General features: G+C 44.7%; 1 protein-coding gene across 1 annotated transcript in view; it reads left to right on the plus strand.

Annotated features, from left to right (window-relative positions):
- The window catches only part of efnb3b (ephrin-B3b), an 80,014-nt gene that overhangs the window by 57,053 nt on the left and 10,461 nt on the right, over positions 1-12,500 (plus strand). The window lies entirely within an intron of this gene.

Below are 12,500 nucleotides of genomic sequence, written 5' to 3' on the forward strand. Positions count from 1 at the left end.
GTTTAATGATGTATAATGTAGATTAAACCTCTGTTGGGAAGTAGTTTAGCTAAATCTTAAATAAAGTTTTCCTTAATGACAAATCCAATTGTTCCAAAGGTCTTTCCTATATGTCCAGTCACAGCTCTGCAGTGGGCGGGACAATCACACTTTATCACCATGAGACGTGACAGGAATAATTAGTTGTGAACTGTGTTTTTGTGAAAGTGTGTTGCAATAGGAGATGAGAGACCCTGGAAGGTATGCATGTTTGTTGGATGGTGTACCTGAAAGCTGCACTCGGGCTCATTAAAGTGTTTGATTGTGTTGGTGTTTATGTGCACGTTCATCCTCGAGCGCATCGTTTATCACACACACACGCAAACAAACACGCTGCTCTTGCAGCGGCTGGCGGCTTTTGTCCTTTCTGAGCTCTCGCGGAGTTCATTAAAAGCCTTAATTAGACTGACAGTTATGTGTAATTACAGTCTTTAAGATGTACAGCTCCTCTGCAGGCCCACTCCGTCACTGCCTCCTTTCAAAATTCATTGTCTGAAGGGAAAAACTCGGTGTGCTCCAGAGCGTTCATACATGTGTTTGTGTGTATTTAGGAGCACTAACCTCCTGTAAGTTCTGAGTCTTTGACATTTGCCATTAATATCAGCCAGAAAGGAGTGACATTTATGAGGCCCTTTTCTCTAACAGCCCCTGCCTCCCATGGATTCTGCCTTTTCCTGTCTCACATTTTCACCCTCACTCTTTCTCTTCGTCCTCCTCCTCCTTCACACCCTTCTGCCTCCCTTCTTCTTAATTTAGAAACCCCTCCCCTCTCTCTGCCGCCATCTTCCCACTTGCTCTCACTTTCCTTCTCTCCTGCTACATGTCACAGATCGCTGTCACATTCCTCCCTTCAGACCGTTGACCCACTTCCCTCTTTTCTGCATCATTCCCGGCTTCCTGTTTTACCAGACATTTGTCCTTCACTCCAGCAACTCCCCTTCCTATTCACCTCTTCTCCCAATTTCTATTTTACCAAAAAGTTGCATAACCTACATAACGAAAGCAAAAAATAGGCCCAATCTGATTTGACCGTCTGTCCTTCAGAGAGGTTTTAAATAATCTCCAAATTACTCATCTCGTGATGGTTCAACATGATGCTGCTTTTTTTTTAAGGTTTTCTTTTTTTTAAGGTTGTGTGATTGATGTTATTAAAAATGGATATCAGCTAGTGTTGGATGAACAAGATGAAGTTCAAAGAGCTGTTTCAAATATTTTTGCTGCTTTTTCAGCCATAAGATTTCAAGGGAACACTCGAGTGCTGTGATTTATTTTGCTTTTTAAAATAAATACAAAAGATGGAAAATATCATGCAATAACTGAACCCAAAAATAGTCTTACAAGCCTTTAATAAGCATGAGGGTGAAATAGTTTTTTTCAGCACTGCCTAAATATAATAATTAATTCACACTGTCTATTGTCTAAAAGTCACCATCAGCTGCAAAGTTGACTCAAAGTCATGTGGAATAAGGAAATCGGACTGCTCGGTGTCCCAGAGGGAAGTTTTGGCTTCAGATACATCCACTGTTTCATGAGATGTTTTTATAGTCGGAGGGTTTGCACCCCGTGTCAGAGCAGAAGTCGTGCGGCGAGGGTCGCCTCCTCCGAGTCTTTGGCATGTTCGTGGCGAGGCGCCAATCCTGTAATCCTGCAATGACAAACAATGTCACAGCCAGGTTCTGCCCGAGAGGAAGCCCCGACAAAGGAGGGGGGGGGCTGGAAACATAAAGGCAGTAATTGAAAGGAGAGCGAGAGGGAAATGTTGGAGAGGAGGAAAAGCAACTTGCGAAGAAGGTGATTGCTGCAACACGCTGGTTCTTTTTCTTTTCTTTTCTTTTCTTCTCCCCTGCGATGAAAGTATGACAAAGTGACAGGAGACGTAGACGTAAAGTGTAGTTGTCTCTCGGTTTCCTCTTCACTGCACAGGATCCATGCTTAAATTGCGACGGTAAATCAGGCTAATGTGAGACGGAGGGCTTCTTATGTGGCGACTGTGTACAGGTGTGGAAATGTGCGCTGTGTTTGTGTGTGGGAGTGTGTGTGTGAGGGTAGAGGATGAAGGGGAGGGTTTTGAAGGCGATTTTAGTGGCCCGAAGAAGAAAACCGGATGAATGATGGGGGTGTTAATCGAAGAAAGTTAGAGGGAGGCATCGCTCCAGTCCTATTAGTCGTGAGCATGGTGTCCTGTTGTTACACGTGTTGTGTCTCTGGACACAGGTGTGTGTGTGTGTGTGTGTGTGTGTGTGTGTGTGTGTGTGTGTGTCTGTGTCTGTGTGTGTGTGTGTGTGTGAGTGGGAGGACTACCCCGACAAAACACTTAGCTCCAGTCTCCATGAGCCAGATAAACCAAAGATAAAGCAGGGGAAGAGGGCTAAAAATGTCCTGTGACATGTTTTCAGTAAGTTGAGGTCCAGTGGTCGGCTCAACGACACAACAAATAGAGATTTGTTTCAATCAGAATAGTTGTTGATCATAAGATTTTGCAGCATTTGCTAATATTGAAACTAGCCGTGCTCCTGACATTTGGACTGCAGAGGTCAGCAGGCAGCGAGCGCCTCACCGCACATGGAAGCTCGCCTTGTTTACCCCGCAAATTGGTCTTATTTTCTCCTCAGAGCTTCCATATCATTACACTGTACGTCTTCATCCTCCGCCAAGATTACTAAAATGCACAGACTTCTTAGAGTTTCTTTATTCCACTGAAAGAGAAGAGGATGAGATACGAAGGAGGGGCAAGAGGGAGTGAGTGATGGACTTCGCTAGTTTAACCCAGATCCAGGCAGCCGCAGGAGTGGACAACCGGAGGTGTTTCGTTTTTATTCTGGGAGCGACTTGGGAATAACAGAGGCTGGGAAAAAAAAAAAAAGAAAGAAACATGAGCAAAGAGCAGGAGAGACAGCGAGAAGGAACGACAAGCCTGGCGCTGACCCATTTCTCCAGGCCTCCAATCTAGTGGCTGATATAATGGCAGAACGGCTCCGCACAAACCGACGGACGGACACACGCCGGTAGACACCAGCAGACAAGGACACCGAGAGACAGAAATGCTCTCGCAGTGGGGTCTGCAGACAGCCGCATTCCCGGCGACAGCTTCAAGTGGCACTGTGCGACTGCGGTGAATCCTGCATCACCTCATCCGGCACTGGAAAATATCACATTCAGACATTCAAACGCGACCGTGAACTCGCCGGCCCGCTTCTGCCAGCTCAGCCTCCTCTCTTCTGCTCCGCCAGCGTTGGAGTGCGTTACGTACTGAGCCGCAACTAAAAAGGCTTCACATGCCTTTTTAAAAGGCTTTGAGAAAAGGAAAAAAATCAGTGCTGTAGAAGTCACTCAGGGATTCACTGATAAGTATTCATTAAGTATTGATAAGTAGTCATTGAAGTATCCATTCAATATGCATGGAGGTCCACTCAGAGGTGCACTTGACGGGGATTGCGGGGATGGCAGTTTCTCGCAGGTTTGTGGAAGTTAACAGATAGATAGTCGCTGCGCGCGCACACACACACACACACACACACACACACACACACACACACACACACACACACACACACAGAGAGAGAGAGAACAGCACATAGGATGCCCTCGCTGCCCCAGGACGGGAACATTGACCCAGTTGTAAGGAACATTGGTCGTGACTGTCCTACATGGCTAGCACTTTACTGACGTTACACAAGGCTCACCCACCCAGTCACTAGGTTTCTTTTTTTAATGGTCCTGCTCCCTTTCTTTCTTTAGCTGTTTTTTTTTTTCTCCCTGGCTTTGTCCCAGCCTGTCTTTCTTTTGGTCCATTATGCATGTCTTTGCTCCGACAGTCACATTTGTTTGTATTTTTTTTTCCAAACTGGGCATTCAGACTTATTACGTTTCCTCGGCCGTGATTTGTTTCTCCTCAGTCAATTAACGGAAGAATGAATGAGAGGAAATCGTCCCCTGAGTTTCTGCCTGCTGATGACCTTATTTATGTCCCCCTTTCTGTCCCTGGCAGGGATGCTGACTCCCATCCTCCCCCCCGCTCAGCTTTATGTATGTATGTGTATATATATGATGCAATCGTCAGCTGTCATTAATCTGCTGCGCATCAAACCGAGGTTCTCACACACACACACACACACACACACACACACACACACACACACACACACACACACACACACACACAATGAGGTTGGTAAACATTCCTGACCTTTGCACACTTTAACCAGGTTACACACATATCCAACGTGACGATACCCAACTGGATTACCAGCAGTTCTGTCTAATGAATTATGATATGGATTTACTGCAACGTGACCACAAACAGACTCCTTTTCCAGGTCCTCCAACGATGTCTTCTTACTCGATGCCGCAGAACTAAGTCATAAAATGGCAGCGGCTCTGTCACGAGCAATCAGACTTTCCCTGTTCGCGCTGTGCGTGCGTGTGTTCCTCAGATGTAGCGATCAGGTGCGCTCCTCACTCCGCTTCCTCCTTTTTTATTTTTTGGGAAACTCGACGGGCGGTAGGAGGGAGGTGGAGGGGTGAACAGTGGGGCTGCTGCGCCGTGGCCCACTTTGTTGTGTGTGTTTTGGTGCTGGAGTTTAATTCGATGTGATTCTGAGTCGCCCACTCTCCGAGAGCATGGAGAGACATAGAAAAATGGAGACGCAGAGGAGAGAGCGAGAGGACGAATAAAAAGGTAGAGAGAGAGTGTGTGTGTGTGTGTGTGTGTGTGTGTGTGTGTGTGTGATTGTAATAGAACACGATGGATGGAAAGAGAATAACTGCTGAGAATTAAAATGTCATCGAGCACAGAGGAGAGATGACCCGCACGCAAGTAAAGACACTGAGATCATTTTCTCCGTGTGTGTGTGTGTGTGTGTGTGTGTGTGTGTGTGTGTGTGTGTGTGCGCGTGTGTGTGCGCGTGTGTGTGTGTGTGTGAGAGAGAGCGCCATTCCCCGTGTGTTGAGGTAATGCCGTCTCTTCTGTGGAGGAGGCATGTGGGAAAATCGGGGGCTTTGCGTGAGATTCCCCTCTGCCTTTCTCTCTCTGTGTGTGTGTGTGTGTGTGTGTGTGTGTGTGTGTGTGTGTGTGTGTGTGTGTGTGTGTGTGTGTGTGCGTGTGTGCGTGTGCGTCTTTTTGATCAGCATGTGACACATCATGTGAATTCAACCTGTGACCCATAACTCGGCTCCGCACCATCACACCCGTGTCCAAGTCTCATCGCCTCCGGTTCCCCTTCCACATTGACTCCCTGCAAATGAATGTGCTGAAGCAGGTTGAAATGATGCAGATTGAATTAGTACATTTACTTCATGTCATACTTGTCGCTGATTTAAATCACGTTATTACTGAATACAAATTATGAACAATTCCCATCAGAAATGAGCAAATTTGATTGCAAGCAGAAATGAGAAATGTGGCTTTAATTTGTTCATGTACCAATACAGTCTTTTGATTTATCTTACCCTTGCATAGGTCATATTAAATGTTCTCTAATGGAAAGAGGGGATTTTTTTTTTTTTTTTTTTTAAACAGTTATTCGTCACCATAGAAACCAAGCTGTCCTTAAATGCTTTGCTCTTTCTACTCAAACCAGCATCTTGCATCAATATTAAAGAGGAGCCTCGGCCGAGCCACAAAACACGAGTTACGACGACGACATTTCTGCAAGACAAGTCTTTACACATTTTTTTGTGACACCTCACGTAACATACCACATACCGTCGTGTCACCCTGATGCAACAGAGGCGCCAAACGTGCAGACGTCTTTGTGTTGTCCTCGTTTGTAGCCGGTCGCATCGGTGGATCGAGTGCCACCACAACGCCAGTCAACAGAGGGCCTTTGTGTTCAACAATAGAGCAGAAAACCTGCAGCCTGTGCACGAAAACAAGTTCGGAAAACCTCATGCCAGGTTGCAAGTAATGCTGTGTTGTGTGTTTGGAGGAGGAATGCGACCGAAAATAATACTGGGCTGCTGAGTTTTTTTTTTTTTTTTTTTTTTTTTTTTTGTGGGGGAGCTAAAATAATGCCCGTTCTGTTTCAGTACACAACTTAATGCCTTTGCCACTGCGGCGAGGTAATGGCTTGTGATAGCTTCGTTAATGCGTCATAGCCAGGTTATAAAAGCGCCATAGGAGATTTATGAAGACGTTTTTAGTTACAGGAAATTTTGATGGCGAGGTCCAGGACTTTTTTTTTTTTTTTTTTTGTGTGAGGGGCGAGCAGGGGAGACGGAAAGAAGGAGGGAGCGAGAATGAATGCTTCAGCTCCACCTCAAGGGAGAGGGGATCAGGTTATACGCTCTTCATCATCCAGATGACATACAGGGACCTCAGAAAGCCTTTAGAGTGAGGACTACAAATTTAAACAGGAAGGCATCAGTAAATCCCAACCCCACAAGACCCTCCTGTACCAACACGCGCACGCACACAAACAAAAACACACTTCCCGGTCCACCGGAGCGACAAAGTTAGTGTGATGGCTTTTTCCAGAGAGTTTGGCCCAAACGCCAAACAAGTGGAACTAAAAGGAAGATTTTACAGCTGCAGTGAAACAACACGTTGGTTTTAGGTTGATTTGCACAGATGGGAGCATTTTGTGCACGGGGGCACAAATACACACACATGCACGCGCACGCGCACACACTCTCACACACACACACACACACACACACACACACACACACACACACACACACACACACAGACTCAAGCCACTCCAGCCTTAGCAGTCACCAGCGACCCCGGGGGCAAAACTCAACACCCACTTTGTGTCTGTTTGTGTCTTCCGCGTTGCATTTGCATTTGTGAGTATTGCGTTTGTTAACCTGACACACTCGTGACGTGACTAACACGCCGTCACACACCAGAGGCGAGCGGGGGCACCGCTGCGCTCGTGGAATGCGAGACGGCACAGCACCATTGAGCTTTGTTCCTCCCCGGCTCTTGTTTGCGTGTTTATTTATTCCGTTTGTTGTTTAATCTTCTCTTTTGCTGCGCACCGCGTTCCCATTTTTCCTCCCTTTTAATCTCGCTGTCATCGGAGAAGATGTTGCCACTTCACATTCGAAGTGTGTGTGTAATTTGAGAGTGTGTGGTGCAGGAGTTAGCTTGGACTGTTGAAAAACTCGGCCACACAGTATATATACACACACACACAACAGCAGTGCTGTGCATTAAAAGCTCCGCCTCAATCTTTCCGATCATGAATAAACAGCAACTTCAAAACTTTTCAAGTGACATGGATCTGCCTGGGGGACCTGGGGAGAAACTGATGCTCCTGCTGACCCCACGTCCTCCATATGGATAATGTATTCTGTCATCTTCAAGGAAAAAAAACCAAGCTTTTTTTTTTTTTTTTTGTGGTAACATTCACGATAGAGTAGATTTGGCACAAGGAAGGGTGTGGTTTCACTGGAAATGATGTAGGGACCAGGTCACCCTCCTTTGCAGTATTTTTTCTGTTTTATTTAAAGTAAATCTCTGAAAACAATCTTTTTATTATAAAACCAGCATCATTCAGATGAGAGAAAAGAGCGGCGGATGCAAATATTGCTCTGCTCATCTCTGTCACTTTATGTTATTACAGTCTCATCACTGCTTTGAGCTTTTCAAGCAACAGCAAGCACCTTGAGTCATTCTTTGCCCTGGGTTTTGCCTTTCAGGCTCCATATGAGTTCCTGTCTTACGCTCTGGTTTGCTGGAGGATGTAATTGCAGCCTGAAAAAAGGAATGCAGGCAGGCACTACTCAGGGCTGAAAAACTACTGAATACTTTTTCATATGCTAAAAAAGCTAGATTTGAACATTAGTCCAACACAAGGACGAAGATGCAAATATTTGTCAATATGTTAATCATTTAATTATTCATAAACTCTCTAAATTTAAACCTAATGTAAGTTTAATCATGCAACGTATTTTAATCATATATTAACAATACCACTTTTTTTTAATACCACCTTCTGGAACTCCTGGCAACAGTAAACTTGGTTTTGAAAAACTGTCCCGACTCGTGGTTGGAAATAGGAAATGAATATCAAGAAAAACGCACGTTATATAAACGTCATCTGAACTCCGTCACTTCTCAAAAACAGTAGTTACTATTGTTGTTCACACGGCCACTAAGGGTCTCTTTAACACTTTAAAACGTGGATCGTAATGAGCTTAAAAAAAAAAAAGATCTTTGAGGTCGTTTTTTGGATGAGGAGAGCCTCGATTAATAACATTTGTCAGTTCCCTAAAACAACAAATTGCACCAAGAGCTCGAGCGTATACTGTATATTGTACACTCTCCCAGAGCAAAATCCCATTTCGAGCAGAAATATATTAAATCAGGCCGTAAAATAGCACTTTTCATGACTTTTGAGCAAACTGAAATGTGAGCCGTGTCCCAAACTAGACAGCGGGGGGACGTGATGGAAATGATAACATCAGCATGTACGCAAATTCACATCACTCACATAGAAGCAAGTGTTTTGCTGCGGAGGGCCCGGCTGTCACTCAGCATGTGTGGAATATAAAACCGGGGCTGCAAAACACACCGACGGAAGAGAGTGGGAGGGCAAACACTGAGGTCTGAAGTGGGTCTTCATGCAAAAGGACATGACTTTGCATAGTCCACTGCGGTAAGTGTCAGTCAATACAGTGCTGAACATAAGTCAAAACGTGGGGTTCGAGTGCCCGAGCGAATGACTAATGTGCTTCCAATGGAGCCGCCGGCCACTTTTTGGGAGCAAACGTTGTCCGTGATAATGGAGGATAGAGGAGAGGAGAGGCCTGGCCCACCACTGACCTTGGTAATAACAACAGAGACACAGAGAAAAACTCTCATCCCCTCTGTGATCTTTCTTTCTGTGGACTAGATGCACTCTCCTCCCCCTGGCTGCCTGCCTGCCTCCCCGTGTGCGGAGCCGCGGTGCTGTGCAGTCTGATTGAGGTTGACTGCAGTATTATTTCATTAATTAAGTTTTTCCACTTCCTCCGCCTCTCCCTCCTGTCTTCCTGTCGAACGAGGGGTGGCGGAGCGACGCCCTTCCTCTCCTCTGTCCTCTGGCGCTTCACATCCACCCCATCACTGCTGATCATTGTCTCAATTACTCATCCCTCCTCTCCCTCCTCTCCCTCCGCTGTCTCCCTATCTCTCTCTCTCTCTCTCTCTCTCTCTCTCTCTCTCTCTCTCTCTCTCTCGCGCTCTTCTTTCTCCTTTCTCCTTTCTCCTCTTATCTAATCCCAAATCGTTACATACACACCACCCCGCTTTTTTTTTCCCGTTCTCTCTGTGTCCTCCCCAAAGTGAGTTGGGAAAGATTTGAAGCATTCCTCCGTCTCACCGTCTTTCTCACTCTCATCAGGATTTCACAGATGTTCTGTGATTATTTCTACCTTGATATCTTCTCCCCCGTCATGTGCAGGCAAATTTCAAGCATTTTTTTTTCAGTGATTAGCACCCAAGATTTGATGGGGAATATTTTCAATCCAGTGGCGAAGCAGCTGCGATCTTTTTGTCCGCTCTGTTCCTGTGAAATTTGAGATTCACAGAAATAGCAGCACCTGTAACACGGCTAATGGATTTAAGGGGATTTATCGTGATTTGGTTCACTGTTTTAACACAAATTGCCTTTGTGATATTTGTGACCTGTTGATTACGATGTTAAAAAATATAACTTGCATTTGCAAAATCACATTTGTGGAAGCTCTCCTGGTTCAATTTGGCTCTCCTGCTCTCGGTCTCTGTCTCTCTTTGTGTCTCCCTCTTCTTTGTATCCATTACCGCTCCACTTTTCTGTAATTGAGAGACATTAGAGTCTTTTACCTCTCCACCATCTATCACGTCATTTAAACTCTTTCCTTACTTTCTGTTTTTAACTTCTCTACTTTTTCTCTCCCTCCTCTTCTCTTTCTACAAATCTTCCTCTTCCCTCCTCCTCCCTCTGTCTCACATAGTCTCCTGTCCCCATCATATCACCAACAGCTTGTCACAGGCAATCAGTCTCCCTGCTTCACTTCCCTGCTCGGCCTCCTCCTCCTCTCCTCCTCCTCCTCTCCCTCGTCTTCCTCACCTCCCTCACCATTCTGTCACCTTCTTGTCCTCCTTCGTGTGTCAGTAGTTATTACTCTCAGAAATCATAGCCCTCTGTCCTCCTCTCTTTTCTTTTAGGCCTGTGTCTTTATCACAGTCCTGTTATATCTCCCAGTGCCCCCTGTCCTGGGTTACAGAGGAGAGTAAGCTCCTGTAATCTCTCTTATATCATCTACTTAAGTTTCCATTTAAGCTTTCTTATATAGGTCCATTTGGAGCATGTTTCATTAAGTAGATGGAGAGGAGTCTTATTCTGAACATCTAATTTCCCCATTTTTATGTTTTCAAGTTAAAAGATAATTATGTTCCTTTCATTTTCATAATTATGTTTTCAAGTACAACATGCCGCAGGATAAGAATATGTTATTAATGATGTTAAAAAATAGATGTTATGTAGTGCAGCTGGTTTATGAAATGATTTTAACATTATTTAATGCAGTTTTGCAAAGAATTTAATTGTTTTAAGGTATTATTTGATTAGGTTAATATCCAAACTCGAGGCTTCATAACAGCCGTTCACAAACCAAAAGGGGACGTCATTATTGGTTGCCGCTTGGCTGCATCCCAAAGCATGTCAGTCAAACCACACACACGCCTTTAAATGGGAGTGTATTGAAGCCAGAAGATATTCGGAGCCAGCACCTAGTGGCCCTCAGTGGTATTGCACTTTAGGGCACTTCCACATTTCAGACCTAGCGACTACCACCATATTTATATACAGTCTATGATCAGAATATATAAAAACAGAAGTGTTATTTTTTTCATGCACTTTCAGTAACACTTCCATGTGTTTTTCTCACTTAGCTTCACTTGACTGGGTAAATGTTTTTCTGTTTTTGACTGACTGATTAGGAAATTCAGTTTGTTGTAATGTAGTTATGAAATTCCTCTTGCGTGAGATCAGACAGGATGGAAGTGAATGGCAGCCCTGATGAAAGCTCTACTTAATTTAGAGCACTCTGGTTCTTCCCATTTATTTCCAACTTCATTCAAATCAATGAAACTGTCTTCCTACATTAGTGTAGAAGAAAATATTTCACAGGTCGAAGCAGGAAAAAAATACTATGATTTAAAAGGACTTTGTAACGTGACAGATAGTGAAAAAAAGATCTTGAGGAATGCACAAATGTCTTCACAGCCCTTTATTTAAAGCTGCTTTATACATCCCTTCCACCGTCCCTGTCTCCCGACTTTCCCACCATACTGGTGCTCGCCTCGACCTCCGCCTGCTTCTCTCCTCCTCCTGCTTTCACACTTCGCATCCTGCAGGGATGGATGGGAGGAGAGAGAGGGAGGTGTTAGAAGTAAAGCTGCCTCTTTTTCACACCTTCCTTTCTCTCTCTTTCACTCTGCCTCCCGAGCCATCCGCCATCCCTCCCTTTCTGCTCTGCTTCAGACAGGCTAATCTATAGCCTGGAGGGAAGTGGCGAGGGGAAATGATTTTTTTATATATATATATATATTTTTTTTTTTTAAGGAAACGAGGTGAGGGTTAGACCCGGCGGCTACAACAGGGAAAATAAGGATAGACGGGTGGTGTGTGCAGAGGTGGTGGAGGGAGGAAGAATATGTTTACTGTATTATTTTTTTTATTATTTTTTTTTTACTAGCCACTGCGGCTTCACATCACTTAAACTTTAAAGACAGATATAGAAGTTTATGTCTTCTTAAGGCTGTGATTTGGTGCGCTGGGTGAAATCACAGCAAGAGAATGCGGGAACATTTGTGCACAAATGATTGAGCGGCTGCAGAAGCTGATGGTACGTCAGCTGCAGACGTGTGATTCTCACTGAGCGCCTCTCTCATCTCTTCACCCCTCAGTTCCTCCCATTCTCTCCTCGCTCACCGTCACTGCACCATCGTGTTTCTGTCCCTCTGTTTTTGCCGTTCCTCCATCCTGAAGCTCCATCTGCATGTTCCCTCCGCCTCCACCTTCAGTTACATGTAATATTTAATGCATGCACCGTGACATGCTTTATGTAAGAAGTGTTAGTGTTAGAAGAGTGTGACAGTGTCAGGGATTTACACGCATCCACACACCATCTTCTTGCATTTGCCAGCTCTCTTTGGCCTCCCTCGGCCTTCATTGTAGCTTCACCAGGAAGAAATATGGTTGTATTTCTGCTGTTTCACCCCGATAATGCTGCGAGCATGCAATACACCCACAAGTCCGCGAGAGGATACGATGTCAGTGTCGCAATTTTGTCTCTCGTATAAGCATTAATATTAAGATGCCTTAGTTTTACCCATTACGTATGTCACAAAAATTACTTAATGAACATTGCATGGGTTAAATAAGGTACATTACTTGTGTAAATTACTTATGTTAAGAAAAATCTGCATGGACTTTTGCTTTCTCACAGACTTTAACACCAGTCTCCTGGAATAAGTCCTGTGTTTG

Source organism: Embiotoca jacksoni, unplaced genomic scaffold, assembly GCF_022577435.1.
Source record: "Embiotoca jacksoni isolate LCO1_2020_lvr unplaced genomic scaffold, fEmbJac1.0.p SCAF_24, whole genome shotgun sequence".
NCBI lineage: Eukaryota > Metazoa > Chordata > Actinopteri > Embiotocidae > Embiotoca > Embiotoca jacksoni.